The sequence below is a fragment of the Cryptomeria japonica genome, unplaced genomic scaffold, assembly GCF_030272615.1.
Source record: "Cryptomeria japonica unplaced genomic scaffold, Sugi_1.0 HiC_scaffold_127, whole genome shotgun sequence".
Lineage (NCBI taxonomy): Eukaryota > Viridiplantae > Streptophyta > Pinopsida > Cupressales > Cupressaceae > Cryptomeria > Cryptomeria japonica.
Window position 1 is genome coordinate 242,501 of NW_026728949.1, and position 15,000 is coordinate 257,500.

Sequence of the window (15,000 nt, forward strand, 5' to 3'; positions counted from 1 at the left end):
GGGTTTCTCGCATTGGCTCTTCCGAGGCCCGGTTGCCACCCTGGCGCGCACGAAGTCGGAAGTAGGGTTAATTGCCCGGGTGCGCACCTTTGCCAGGGTGGGCACCTTACCTGGGCTGCGCACCAGGGCGGGCTCAAGATGGCACGCGCGTTCCGTTTTTTTCACTATCTTTCAAAACGGAAATTTTAAAATCTCCTTTTTTTTTTGCCTTTTCTGGAAATTAGTGAAGGCAGCGCATCAAAGGTGCGCACCTCGCTGCCCACCTTGGTGTGCTCTGAGGTGCGCACCCGGGAGCGCTACGAAGTGTGCTCCAAGGTGCGGCGTGCACGTTGTCGGAGCCCGGTTTGCCCCGGGTGCGCACCTCGCCTGCACCTTGGCCGGGGTGGGCACCTTGGCTGGGTTTGCCCAGGGTGCGCTCCGAAGCGGGGTTACTGGAGCGCCCCCTCTTTTTTTGTCAGAGCGTTTGGTGGGGTTTCTCGCATTGGCTCTTCCCAGGCCCGGTTGTTGGGTGCGCTCCCACCCTGGCGCGCGCGAAGTTGGAAGTTGGGTTAATTGCCCGGGCGCGCACCTTCGCCAGGGTGGGCACCTTGGTGCGCACACCTTGGCTGGGCTGCGCACCAGGGCGGGCTCAAGATGGCACCAGCATTCCCTTTTTCTCACTATCTTTCAAAACGGAAATTTTAAAATCTCGTTTTTTTTTTGCCTTTTATGGAAATTAGTGAAGGCATCGCATCAAAGGTGCGCACCTCGCTGCCCACCTTGGTGTGCTCCGAGGTGCCCACCACGGTGCGCAACGCCGGTGCGAACCCGGGAGCGCCCCGATGTGTGCTCCAAGGTGCGGCGTGCACGAAGTCGGACCCCGGTTTGCCCCGGGTGCGCACCTCGCGTGCACCTTGGTGCGCACACCTTGGCTGGGTTGCGCGGCCTGGTGGGCACCATGGTGCGCACCAAGGAGCGCTCCGAAGTGTGCTCCAAGGTGCGGCGTGCACGAAGTCGGAGCCCGGTTTGCCCCGGGTACGCACCTCGCGTGCACCTTCGCCGGGGTGGGCACCTCGGCTGGGTTGCGCGCCCTGGTGCGCACCAAGGAGCGCTCCGAAGTGTGCTCCAAGGTGCGGCGTGCACGAAGTCGGAGCCCGGTTTGCCCCGGGTGCGCACCTTCGCCGCGGTGCGCACCATGGCGTGCACGAAGTCGGAGCCCGGTTTGCCCCGGGTGCGCACCTCGCGTGCACCTTCGGCGGGGTTGCGCGCCCTGGTGGGCACCATGGTGCGCACCAAGGAGCGCTCCGAAGTGTGCTCCAAGGTGCGGCGTGCACGAAGTCGGAGCCCGGTTTGCCCCGGGTGCGCACCTCGCGTGCACCTTCGGCGGGGTTGCGCGCCCTGGTGGGCACCATGGTGCGCACCAAGGAGCGCTCCGAAGTGTGCTCCAAGGTGCGGCGTGCACGAAGTCGGAGCCCGGTTTGCCCCGGGTGCGCACCTCGCGTGCACCTTCGCCGCGGTGGGCACCATGGCGTGCACGAAGTCGGAGCCCGGTTTGCCCCGGGTGCGCACCTCGCGTGCACCTTCGCCGGGGTGGGCACCTCGGCTGGGTTGCGCGCCCTGGTGCGCACCAAGGAGCGCTCCGAAGTGTGCTCCAAGGTGCGGCGTGCACGAAGTCGGAGCCCGGTTTGCCCCGGGTGCGCACCTCGCGTGCACCTTCGCCAGGGTGGGCACCTCGGTGCGCACACCTTCTCAATGTTTTCTTGCCTTTTCTGGAAATTGGTGAAGGCAGCGCATCAAAGGTGCGCACCTCGGTGTGCTCCGAGGTGCGAACCCGAGAGCGCTCCGAGGTGCCCACGAAGTCGAAAGTCGGGTTAATTGCATTGTTTTCCCCGGGTGCGCTCCGAGGTGCGCAACATCGGCGCGCACCAAGGAGGGCTCCGAAGTGTGCTCCAAGGTGCGCACGATGGCGTGCACCTCTGGTGCGCACGATTCGGAGCTCGGTTTGACCGGGGTGCGCACACCTTGGCTGGGTTGCGCACCTTTTGTGCGCTCCAAGGTGCGCACGAAGTCGGAGCTCGGTTTGCCCCGGGTGCGCACCTTCGCCAGGGTGCGCACCTTGATGCGCACGCCTTGGCTGGGCTGCGCACCTTGGTGGGCGCCATGGTGCGCACCTTTCGTGCGCTCCAAGGTGCGCACGAAGTCGGAGCTCGGTTTGCCCCGGGTGCGCACCTTGGTGGGCGCCATGGTGCACTCCGAGGTGCCCAAGATTGGTGCGCACCAAGGAGCGCTCCGAAGTGCGCTCCAAGGTGCGCGCGAAGTCGAAAGTTGGGTTAATTGTCCGGTTTGCCTCGGGTGCGCACCTTGCGTGCACCTTCGCCAGGGTGGGCTGGGCTGCGCACACCTTGGCACCCGCGTTTCCTTCATTTTAAATTTTTTTTTTTTACAATCTCTCAAGTGGGAAATTCTATAATCTCAACTTTTTTTGCCTTTTCAGGAAACTTTTGAATGGAGCGCATCATTGGTGCGCTCCGAAGTGTGCTCCAAAGCTCTCTCCAGCACCTGCCCCGGCCGCGCACCCGGCCCCGCCCAGCTTCGCTCACCTGTCCCGGGCGTCTGGTGCGGAACCTTAGAGTAAGAAACATCACCGTGCACCTTGGCCAACGTGCGCGACTCGACCGAGCGCGCACTGGCCGAGGTGCACACCGATTTCACCTGGGTGCGCGCGCAGCACCTCGGGCGCACCGGGGTGCGCGCACAACGCCCGGGTTGCACCGTGGCCTGTGTGCTCGGGGCGCCTCGGGTGCGCGCTCGGTGTCGCCCCCGCGCGCGCGGTAGTGCGGGCAGCGCACCCCGGCCCGGCCCGGCCCCGACGAGAACGCAAACGGGCAAAAGGTTTATTCAAATAGCATTGCGACGCCCGGCGAAAAACTAAAAAAGGGTGCAACACCGGGACTTCCCGGGAGGTCACCCATCCCAGTACTACTCCGGCCCAAGCGCGCTTAACTGCGGAGTTCTGATGGGATCCGGTGCACTAACGCTGGTATGATCGCACCCGTTATGAGCTTGTCGCAGTGTGTACTTAGCAAACCGCGACCCACGTGCGAATCCACCCCGGCCACCCACCCCCGTCGAGGTGCACACCCTCCCTCGCGAAGTGCGCCCCGTTCGCCAAGTGTGAGCCCTGCCCGGGTGCGCGCACCTTGCTAGGGCGTCGGGTGTGCACCCGGCCCGGCCTACGTGCGTGCACCTGGAGGGGGCGTCGTGTGCGTGCAGTGTCCCGTCTGCAACGCGGTGCCCACACACCACCTCGGGCGCAACGACCTGCGCTCACATGTGGGCCGAGTGCACCTTGGTGCATGTTCGGGGCGCCTCGGGTGCACGCTCGATCTTGCCCCGGTGCACCAAGGCGCTCGGTTTGCCCCGGGTGCGCACTTGGTGCAAGGTGGGCACCCAAAATAGGGATCAAGCACCAAAACACAAGTTTCGGGATGCAAAATGGGACCCAAGGACCACAAATGCGTTCCAAGACCCATGATGGGTCCACGAGAACAAAAATGTGTTCCGAGACTTAATAAACAAATATTGGGTTTTAGGAGAAGAAACATGCTCTGATGCCCAAAACGAGAATCGACCCCGAAAAGGCCACAGGCCAAAAGTGGGATGCGAGACAAAAAAAAATGGGACCCGAGGACCAAAATTGGGTTCCCAGGTCGAAGACAGGGCAACCGGACAAGAAACGACCTCTAAGGCTCGAAATGAGTCCCGACGACTAAAACTTGACAAGAAGCACCCATCAGGCACCCAACTCGACACCCATGGGATGCCGACCCACCCGGGCTTCCACCTAGCACACCTTGGCACCCACCCACCCTCGCACCCAACCTCGCACCCAACTTAGCACCTTTGAACCCACATTGGCACTCACCCTGACCCTGGCACCTTGGAACCCACATTGGCACTCACCTTGACCCTGGCACCCACCTTTGCACTCACCTTGGGACCCACCCTGGCTCCCACCTCGGCACCCACCCAGACACCCACCTTGGTTCCTTGGCACCCACCTTGGATCCTTGGCACCCACCTTGGATCCTTGGCACCCACCCCGACACCCACCTTGGCACGCAACTTGGCTACTTGCCACCCACCTTGGCTCCTTGACGCCCACCCCGACAACCACCCCGTGACCTACCCTGGCTAGGGTTGGTGCACACCCACCCTGGTGCCCACCTTGGCACCCACCCTATGACCCACCTTGGCACGCACCTTAGTACCCACCCCGTTACCCACCCTAGGACCCACCCCGTGACCCACCTTGGCCAGGGTGGGTGCACCCACCCTGGTGCCCACCTTGGCACCCACCCATCCTAGCACCCAGCCTGTGACCGGGCTTGGAACCCAACCTTGCACCCGCACCCGTCTTGGCCAGTGTGGGTGCGCACCCATCCTGGCACCCACGTTGTGACACACCCTTTAACCCACGCACCCTAGCACCCACGTTGGCACCCACCTTGGAACCCAACCTAGCAACTTGGCACCCACCCCGTGACCCACCTTGGCATCCACCATAGCAGTCGCCGACTTGGCACCCACCTCGGCACCCACCTTGACACTTGTGGACCCACCTTGCCACTCACCCTAGCATCGACCCATCCTAGCACCCACCCTGGCACCTTTGCACCCTAGCACTCACCCATCCTAGCACCTAACCTGTGACCCACCTTGACACTCACCCTCGCACCCACCTTGGAACCCAACCTAGCACCCACCCACCCTGACACCAACCCTAGCACCTACCCACCCTTGCACCCACCCTGTGACCCATCTTGGCACCCACCCATCCTACCACTCAACCTATCACCCACCTTCTCACCCACCTTGGCATCCACCTTAGCACCCACCCACACTGGCACCTTGGCACCCACCTCGGGCAAGGTGGGTGCACACCCACCCTGGCACCCAATTTAGAACCCACCGAGCATGTTACCCACCTTGGCACCCACATTGCAGCCCACCCTAGTACCCACCCTATGACCCACATTGGCATCCACACCCTAGCACCCAGGCACCTCGACACCCGCCTTGACACCCACCCTAGCACTGAACCTGTGACCCACCTTGGAACTCACCCTAGAACCCACCCACCCTGTGAACCACCTTGGCATCCACCTTAGCACCCACCCACCTTGGCACCCACTCTAGCACTCACCCATCCTAACACCCAACTTGTTACCCACCTTGGCACCCGCCCTCGCGTCCACCTTGAAACCCACCCTAGCACCCACCCACGCAGGAGCCCACCTTGGCACCCAACCTAACACCCACGCATCCTGGCACCCAACTTGTGACCCACCTTGGAACCCACCCTAGTACCCACCTTTGAACCCACTATATCACCAACCCACCTTGGCACCCACCCTATGACCCTCTTTGGAATCCACCCTAGCACGCACCCACCCTGGCACCCACCATGGAGCGCACCCTAGCACCCACCCACCTCGGCACGCACCTCAACACCCACCTTGGTGTGCGCACTGCGCCAACCTCTCAAAGACCCTATGTGGTGCGCTCCAAAGTGTACACCTTTGGTGCGCTCCAAGGTGCGCACCTTTGGTGCACACCGAGGTGCACACCAAAGTGTGCACCGAGGTGAGCACCAAAGTGCACTCCAGGGTGCACACCAAGGCGTGCACCTTTGGTGCGGTCAATGCAAACGAATTCGGAAGTTGGGGTCGATGTCCTAATCGCTGCTGCAGACTACACGTATGAGAATCGGACAAATAGCTTTATATAGGGGAGGTGTTGCGTTTGATGGGTCGACTCCCCTGGTTGTGTGCACTGCACCAACTTCAAAGACCCTGTCTTGTTTAAGAAGTCAAAAGTTGGGGTGGATGTCCTAATCATTGCTGCAGTCTACGCATGTATGAGAATCAGACAAATAGCTTATATAGGGGAGGTGTTGCATTCGGTGGGTTGACTCCCCTGGTTGTGCGCACTGCGCCAACCTCAAAGACCCCGCATAGCAGAAGAAGTCGGAAGTCGGATTTTGGTGAGCACCAAGGCGTGCACCTTTGGTGCGGTCAACGCAGACGAATTCAGAAGTTGGGGTGGATGTCCTAATCGTTGTTGCAGGCTACACATGTATGAGAATCAGACAAATAGCTTATATAGGGGAGGTGTTGGGTTTGATGGGTCAACTCCCTTGGTTGTGCGCATTACGCCAACCTCAAAGACCTTGTTTTCGTTAAGAAGTCAAAAGTTGGGGTCAATGTCCTAATGGCTCCTGCAGGCTACACATGTATGAGAATCGGACAAATAGCTTATATAGGGGAGGTGTTGGGTTTGATGGGTCGACTCCCCTGGTTGTGCGCATTACGTCAACCTCAAAGACCTTGTTTTCGTTAAGAAGTCAAAAGTTGGGGTCGATGTCCTAATTGCTCCTGTAGACTACACATGTATGAGAATCAGACAAATAGCTTATATAGGGGAGGTGTTGGGTTTGATGGGTTGACTCCCCTAGTTGTTCGCATTACACCAACCTCAAAGACCTTGTTTTCGTTTAGAAGCCGAAAGTTGGGGTCGATGTCCTAATTGCTCCTGCAGGCTACGCATGTATGAGAATCAGACAAATAGCTTATATAGGGGAGGTGTTGGGTTTGATGGGTCGACTCCCCTGGTTGTGCGCATTGCGCCAACCTCAAAGACCCTGCATTGCGGATGAAGTCGAAAGTCAGAGTTTGGTGTGCTACAAGGTGTGGTCGAAGGTGCTCACCTAGGTGTGCACCTTTGGAGCACAGGAAAAGTGCCCTCCAAAAGTGCGCACCTTTGGAGTGCACAAAAGTGCCCTCCAAAAGTGCGCACCTTTGGAGCGCAGAAAAGTGCCCTCCAAAAAGTGCCCTCCAAAAGTGCGCACCTTTGGAGCGCAGAAAAGTGCCCTCCAAAAAGTGCCCTCCAAAAGTGCGCACCTTTGGAGCGCAGAAAAGTGCCCTCCAAAAAGTGCCCTCCAAAAGTGCGCACCTTTGGAGCGCAGAAAAGTGCCCTCCAAAAGTGCGCACCTTTGGAGCGCAGAAAAGTGCCCTCCAAAAAGTGCCCTCCAAAAGTGCGCACCTTTGGAGCGCAGAAAAGTGCCCTCCAAAAAGTGCCCTCCAAAAGTGCGCACCTTTGGAGCGCAGAAAAGTGCCCTCCAAAAAGTGCCCTCCAAAAGTGCGCACCTTTGGAGCGCAGAAAAGTGCCCTCCAAAAAGTGCCCTCCAAAAGTGCGCACCTTTGGAGCGCAGAAAAGTGCCCTCCAAAAAGTGCCCTCCAAAAGTGCGCACCTTTGGAGCGCAGAAAAGTGCCCTCCAAAAGTGCGCACCTTTGGAGCGCACAAAAGTGCCCTCCAAAAGTGCGCACTTTTGGTGCGCACCAAGGCGCTGGTTCGGTCGTTGCAGGCGAGTTCGGAAGTTGGGGTCGATGTCCTGAGCGGAGGTGCAAACTACACAGGTGTCGGAATCGGACAAATAGCTTATATAGGGGAGGTGTATGCTTCGATGGGTCGACTCCCCAGGTTGAGCGCACCGCGCCAACCTCAAAGACCCTACGGTATGGATGAAGTCGGAAGTTGGGTCCGATGACCAATTCGATTAGTAGGTATGCTCATGAGGTCGGAATTTGGGTCCGATGACCTGCCATGTGCAGGAAGGCGAATGTTGACACTGTGCGTTGCAAGGTGCACACCAAGGCGCTGGTGCGGTCTTTTTAGTCGAGTTCGGAAGTTGGGGTCGATGTCCTGATCGGAGGTGCAAGCTACACAGGTGTGGGAATCGGACAAATAGCTTATATAGGGGAGGTGTATGCTTCGTTGGGTCGACTCCCCGGGTTGAGCGCACCGCGCCAACCTCAAAGACCCTACGGTATGGATGAAGTCGGAAGTTGGGTCCGATGACCGATTCGATATGTAGGCATACTCGCGAGGTCGGAATTTGGGTCCGATGACCTGCCACGTGCAGGAAGGCGAATGTTGGCACTGTGCGTTGCAAGGTGCGCACCAAGGCGCTGGTTCGGTCGTTGGAGGCGAGTTCGGAAGTTGGGGTCGATGTCTTGATCGGAGGTGCAAACTACACAGGTGTGGGAATCGGACAAATAGCTTATATAGGGGAGGTGTATGCTTCGTTGGGTCGACTCCCCGGGTTGAGCGCACCGCGCCAACCTCAAAGACCCTACGGTATGGATGAAGTCGGAAGTTGGGTCCGATGACCGATTCGATATGTAGGCATACTCGCGAGGTCGGAATTTGGGTCCGATGACCTGCCATGTGCAGGAAGGCGAATGTTGGGACTGTGCGTCGCAAGGTGCGCACCAAGGCGCTGGTGCCGTCGTTGCAGTCGAGTTCGGAAGTTGGGGTCGATGTCCTGGTCAGAGGTGCAAACTACACAGGTGTGGGAATCGGACAAATAGCTTATATAGGGGAGGTGTATGCTTCGATGGGTCGACTCCCTGGGTTGAGCGCACCGCGCCAACCTCAAAGACCCTACAGTATGGATGAAGTCGGAAGTTGGGTCCGATGACCGATTCGATACGTAGGCATATTGGCGAGGTCTGAATTTGTGTCCGATGACCTGCCATGCGCAGGAAGGCGGAATTTGGGTCCGATGACCGAGTTGATGGCGTGCCATGCGCAGAAAGGCGGAATTTGGGTCCGATGACCGAGTTGATGTTGATGGCCCGCCATGCACAGGAAGGCGGAATTTGGGTCCGATGACCGATTTGAAGGCGTGCCATACGCAAAAAGGCGGAGTTTGGGTCCGATGACCGAGTTGATATTGATGGCCCGCCATGCGCAGGAAGGCGGAATTTGGGTCCGATGACCTGACATACGCATGGAGTCCGACTCGGGGGCCGATGTTCGATTCGATGACTTGCATTGTGGGTAAAGTCGGAAGTTGTGGTCTTTGACCCGATTCGATGACCAGACTTCGGCTGCTTGAGAATCGGACAAATAACTTATATAGGGGAGGTAGTGTTCTCGAGCATCCTCCCCCCGTGCCCGTTTATGTCGATTGATGCTGGTGCTCGACTGGTTGGAGCGCTCGGATGCAAAAATCTTGCACCAGGATTTATCGATTGTGATGGACACGGCAAGTCTCCTGATTGCTATGCAGGAGCTCATCGTGAATCTCTATGCGGCCTTGGTATGGACTCGACCTGCGGAATGGTTCGGCAATGGTAGTCGCTCCAACACGTCCTTGCAATGGCCACAGAGGTGATTCGACTAGAGCTCCAGTCTAGCTTTTGGGTTGCTTGGCGGACTGGTATAGCCGCGATCGAGTTCCGGCCATGAACGTTTTAGATAGCTCTTGGGCTTTCTGGGACGGAAGTCGGAAGTTTGGGCTGTTGTCCGATTTGATGACCATTCTTCGGATGTGTGAGAATCGGACAAATAACTTATATAGGGGACTGTGTTGTCTCACGCAGCCCCCTCCGTGCCCCTCTATCTCGACCGATGTTGGTGCTTGAAAGGGTTGGGATCGCTCGGATTTATAAACGTGCACCACCATTTGTCGAGTGTGAGGGACGCGGCAGGTCTCCTAAATGCTATGCGGGCGCTCTCTGAGAATCTCTATCCGGCCTCGACACAGACTAGTCTTGCTGAATGGTTTGGCACTGGTAGTCGATCCAACACGTCGTTGTTGTGGCCGCCTAGGCGATTCGATTCGAGCCCCCGTCTAGCTTTTGGGTTGCTTGGCGGATTTTGCCCTATCCGCAAGTGAGCTCGGTCCCTAAACGTTCGAGAAACCCGATTGCTATGCGCCGACTCTCTTTCTTGCGAGCCTCCATCTAGCTTTTGGGTCTCTACGGAACGGAAGTCGGAATCTGGGACCGTTGTTTGATTCGACGAGGCAGACTACGGTTGTGCGAGAATCGGACAAATAACTTATATAGGGGAGGTGTTGACTGGAGCATTCTCCCCCGTGCCCCTCTAACTCGACCAATGCTGGCGCTCGAACGGTGGTAGCGCTCGGATTTTCATTGAGCGCCAGCATTGGTCGATTTAGAGGGGCATGCGAGATTCCCGAATGCTATGCGAGGGCTCTAACGGAAATGTCTATTGGTTTCGGTATGGATGCAATTGCGAGTGGTTCGGCAAAGGTAGTCGTTCCGATGCGTCCATGTCGTGGCCAAATCGATAATTCGATTTGAGCCCTCGTATAGCATTTGGGTCTCTCGATGTGATTCCGCATTCCAGTCCCTTTGGGCACTGCTTGAGCCGCATCCCAGGGGGTTCCCTTCCCAATAATCTGCCTCGCAACCCGATTGCTATGCGGTGAGGCTCCTCGGCCGCCTCGGAACTATCTGTGTATCAGACGCATCGCGGGATAAGGGGTTGGCAACGGTAGTCGCCCCAAGCGCGTCCGATGCTTGGACCATTCCGAGGCGGCCCTGAAGCCTCTTCCGTCTAGCCGTTGGGTCCTTCTCGCCGCATCCCTCGCCTCGCACCCCGATTGCTATGCGGTGAGGCTCCTCGGCCGCCTCGGAACTATCTGTGTATCGGACGCGTCGCGGGATAAGGGGTTGTCACTGGTAGTCGCCCCAAGCGCGTCCGATGCTTGGACCATTCCGAGGCGGCCCTGAAGCCTCTTCCGTCTAGCCGTTGGGTCCTTCTCGCCGCATCCCTCGCCTCGCACCCCGATTGCTATGCGGTGAGGCTCCTCGGCCGCCTCGGAACTATCTGTGTATCGGACGCGTCGCGGGATAAGGGGTTGTCATTGGTAGTCGCCCCAAGCGCGTCCGATGCTTGGACCATTCCGAGGCGGCCCTGAAGCCTCTTCCGTCTAGCCGTTGGGTCCTTCTCGCCGCATCCCTCGCCTCGCACCCCGATTGCTATGCGGTGAGGCTCCTCGGCCGCCTCGGAACTATCTGTGTATCGGACGCGTCGCGGGATAAGGGGTTGTCACTGGTAGTCGCCCCAAGCGCGTCCGATGCTTGGACCATTCCGAGGCGGCCCTGAAGCCTCTTCCGTCTAGCCGTTGGGTCCTTCTCGCCGCATCCCTCGCCTCGCACCCCGATTGCTATGCGGTGAGGCTCCTCGGCCGCCTCGGAACTATCTGTGTATCGGACGCGTCGCGGGATAAGGGGTTGTCACTGGTAGTCGCCCCAAGCGCGTTCGATGCTTGGACCATTCCGAGGCGGCCCTGAAGCCTCTTCCGTCTAGCCGTTGGGTCCTTCTCGCCGCATCCCTCGCCTCGCACCCCGATTGCTATGCGGTGAGGCTCCTCGGCCGCCTTGGAACTATCTGTGTATCGGACGCGTCGCGGGATAAGGGGTTGTCACTGGTAGTCGCCCCAAGCGCGTCCGATGCTTAGACCATTCCGAGGCGGACCCGAAGCCTCTTCCGTCTAGCCGTTGGGTCCTTCTCGCCGCATCCTTCGCCTCGCACCCCGATTGCTATGCGGTGAGGCTCCTCGGCCGCCTCGGAACTATCTGTGTATCGGACGCGTCGCGGGATAAGGGGTTGTCACTGGTAGTCGCCCCAAGCGCGTCCGATGCTTGGACCATTCCGAGGCGGACCCGAAGCCTCTTCCGTCTAGCCGTTGGGTCCTTCTCGCCGCATCCCTCGCCTCGCACCCCGATTGCTATGCGGTGAGGCTCCTCGGCCGCCTTGGAACTATCTGTGTATCGGACGCGTCGCGGGATAAGGGGTTGTCACTGGTAGTCGCCCCAAGCGCGTCCGATGCTTGGACCATTCCGAGGCGGACCCGAAGCCTCTTCCGTCTAGCCGTTGGGTCCTTCTCGCCGCATCCCTCGCCTCGCACCCCGATTGCTATGCGGTGAGGCTCCTCGGCCGCCTTGGAACTATCTGTGTATCGGACGCGTCGCGGGATAAGGGGTTGTCACTGGTAGTCGCCCCAAGCGCGTCCGATGCTTGGACCATTCCGAGGCGGACCCGAAGCCTCTTCCGTCTAGCCGTTGGGTCCTTCTCGCCGCATCCCTCGCCTCGCACCCCGATTGCTATGCGGTGAGGCTCCTCGGCCGCCTTGGAACTATCTGTGTATCGGACGCGTCGCGGGATAAGGGGTTGTCACTGGTAGTCGCCCCAAGCGCGTCCGATGCTTGGACCATTCCGAGGCGGCCCCGAAGCCTCTTCCGTGTAGCCGTTGGGTCCTTCTCGCCGCATCCCTCGCCTCGCACCCCGATTGCTATGCGGTGAGGCTCCTCGGCCGCCTTGGAACTATCTGTGTATCGGACGCGTCGCGGGATAAGGGGTTGTCACTGGTAGTCGCCCCAAGCGCGTCCGATGCTTGGACCATTCCGAGGCGGCCCCGAAGCCTCTTCCGTGTAGCCGTTGGGTCCTTCTCGCCGCATCCCTCGCCTCGCACCCCGATTGCTATGCGGTGAGGCTCCTCGGCCGCCTTGGAACTATCTGTGTATCGGACGCGTCGCGGGATAAGGGGTTGTCACTGGTAGTCGCCCCAAGCGCGTCCGATGCTTGGACCATTCCGAGGCGGACCTGAAGCCTCTTCCCTCTAGCCGTTGGGGCTTTCTCGCCGCATCCCTCGCCTCGCACCCTGATTGCTATGCTGTGAGGCTCCTCGGCCGCCTTGGAACTATCTGTGTATCGGACGCATCGCGGGATAAGGGGTTGGCAGTGGTAGTCGCCCCAAGCGCATCCGATGCTTGGACCATTCCGAGGCGGCCCTGCAGCCTCTTCCGTCTAGCCGTTGGGGCCATCTCGCCGCATCCCCCACCTCGCACCACGATTGCTATGCGGTGAGGCTCCTTGGCCGCCTCGGAACTATCTGTGTATCGGACGCATCGCGGGATAAGGGGTTGTCACTGGTAGTCGCCCCAAGCGCGTCCGATGCTTGGACTATTCCGAGGCGGCCCTGCAGCCTCTTCCGTCTAGCCGTTGGGGCCATCTCGCTGCATCCCCCACCTCCTCGGCCGCCTCGGAACTATCTGTGTATCGGACGCATCGCGGGATAAGGGGTTGGCAGTGGTAGTCGCCCCAAGCGCGTCCGATGCTTGGACTATTCCGAGGCAGCCCTGCAGCCTCTTCCGTCTAGCCTTTGGGGCCATCTCGCCGCATCCCTCGCCTCGCACCCCGATTGCTATGCGGTGAGGCTCCTCGGCCGCCTGGGAACTATCTTCGTATCGGACGCATCGCGGGATAAGGGGTTGTCACTGGTAGTCGCCCCAAGCGCGTCCGATGCTTGGACTATTCCGAGGCGGCCCTGTGGCCTCTTCCGTCTAGCCGTTGGGGCCATCTCGCCGCATCCCCCACCTCGCACCCCGATTGCTATGCGGTGAGGCTCTTCGGCCGCCTTGGAACTATCTTCGTATCGGACGCATTGCGGGATAAGGGGTTGTCACTGGTAGTGGCCCCAAGCGCGTCCGATGCTTGGACTATTCCGAGGCGGCCCTGCAGCCTCTTCCGTCTAGCCGTTGGGGCCATCTCGCCGCATCCCCCACCTCGCACCCCGATTGCTATGCGGTGAGGCTCCTCGGCCGCCTTGGAACTATCTTCGTATCGGACGCATCGCGGGATAAGGGGTTGTCACTGGTAGTCGCCCCAAGCGCGTCCGATGCTTGGACTATTCCGACGCGGCCCTGTGGCCTCTTCCGTCTAGCCGTTGGGGCCATCTCGCCGCATCCCCCACCTCGCACCCCGATTGCTATGCGGTGAGGCTCCTCGGCCGCCTTGGAACCATCTTCGTATCGGACGCATCGCGGGATAGGGGGCTGTCACTGGTAGTCGCCCCAAGCGTGTCCGATGCTTGGACCATTCCTAGGCGGCCCTGAAGCCTCTTCCGTCTAGCCGTTGGGGCCTTCCCGCCCCATCCCTCGCCTCGCACCCCCGATTGCTATGCGGTGAGGCTCCTCGGCCGCCTTGGAACCATCTGTGTATCGGACGCATCGCGGGATAAGGGGTTGGCACTGGCAGTCGCCCCAAGCGCGTCCGATGCTTGGACCATTCCGAGGTGGCCCTGAAGCCTCTTCCGTCTAGCCGTTGGGGCCTTCCCGCCCCATCCCTCGCCTCGCACCCCGATTGATATGCGGTGAGGCTCCTCGGCCGCCTTGGAACTATCTGTGTATCGGACGCATCGCGGGATAAGGGGTTGGCACTGGTAGTCGTCCCAATCGCATCCGATGCTTGGACCATTCCGAGGCGGCCCTGCAGCCTCTTCCGTTTAGCCGTCGGGGCCTTCCCGCCGCATCCCTCGCCTCGCATCCCGATTCCTATGCGGTGAGTCTTCTCGGCCGCCGCGGAACTATACCTGTTATTGCTACTGCATCCTTCGGCTGGTAACCTCCTCTGCCGCCTTGGAACGTTCTCTTTGTCGGACGCGTCGCGGGATAAGGGGTTGGCACTGGTAGTCGCCCCAAGCGCGCCCGATGCATAGACCGCTCCGAGTCGACCTTGCTTTCAGCCTCTCACATGCATAGACCTCTCTGAGTCGACCCTGCAGCCTCTCACGTTTAGCCTTTGGAATCTCGCCTCACAACATGATTGCTATCCTTGATGCATCCCTTGCCTCGAGCCCTGATTGCTTTCTTGGCTGCATCCCTCCTCTCCTCACAGCCCGGTTGTCATCACTGCTTCATCCGTCGCTTCATGCATTCTGGCTGCTGGGCCCTTCCCACCGCACACCTCGATTGCTATCTCTTCTGCATCACACACCCCGATTGCTATCTCTGCTACATCCCTCGGCTCTCACTTCTGCATCCTTCGCCTCACACCTCGATTGCTATCAATGCTGCATCCGTAACCTCACACCCCGATTGCTATGCGGGGAGGCTCCTTGGCCGCCTTGGAAATTTCTGTGTGTCGGACGCACCGCGGGATAAGGGGTTGGCACTGGTAGTCGCCCCAAGTGCGCCCGATTCTTAGACCGCTTCGAGGTGACCTCGTAGCCTCTTTCGTCCAGGCTTCCTGCCTTCAACGCCCTTTTTACACCTCGATTGCTATGCGCGGGCTCGTTGGCGTCTATCACCTCTCTGCGAAGAGTGGCACGATGATTGTTGGGGTAAATCGTAGCAGTCCGAT

The 15,000-nt window shown here is 59.7% G+C and overlaps 1 non-coding gene across 1 annotated transcript; it reads right to left on the bottom strand.

Moving 5' to 3' along the window:
* Positions 1–2,914: 2,914 nt before the first annotated feature.
* On the bottom strand, positions 2,915–3,033 carry LOC131865948 (5S ribosomal RNA). The gene has a single exon (XR_009364583.1). It is a non-coding gene; the product is annotated as a 5S ribosomal RNA (ribosomal RNA).
* Positions 3,034–15,000: the final 11,967 nt, after the last annotated feature.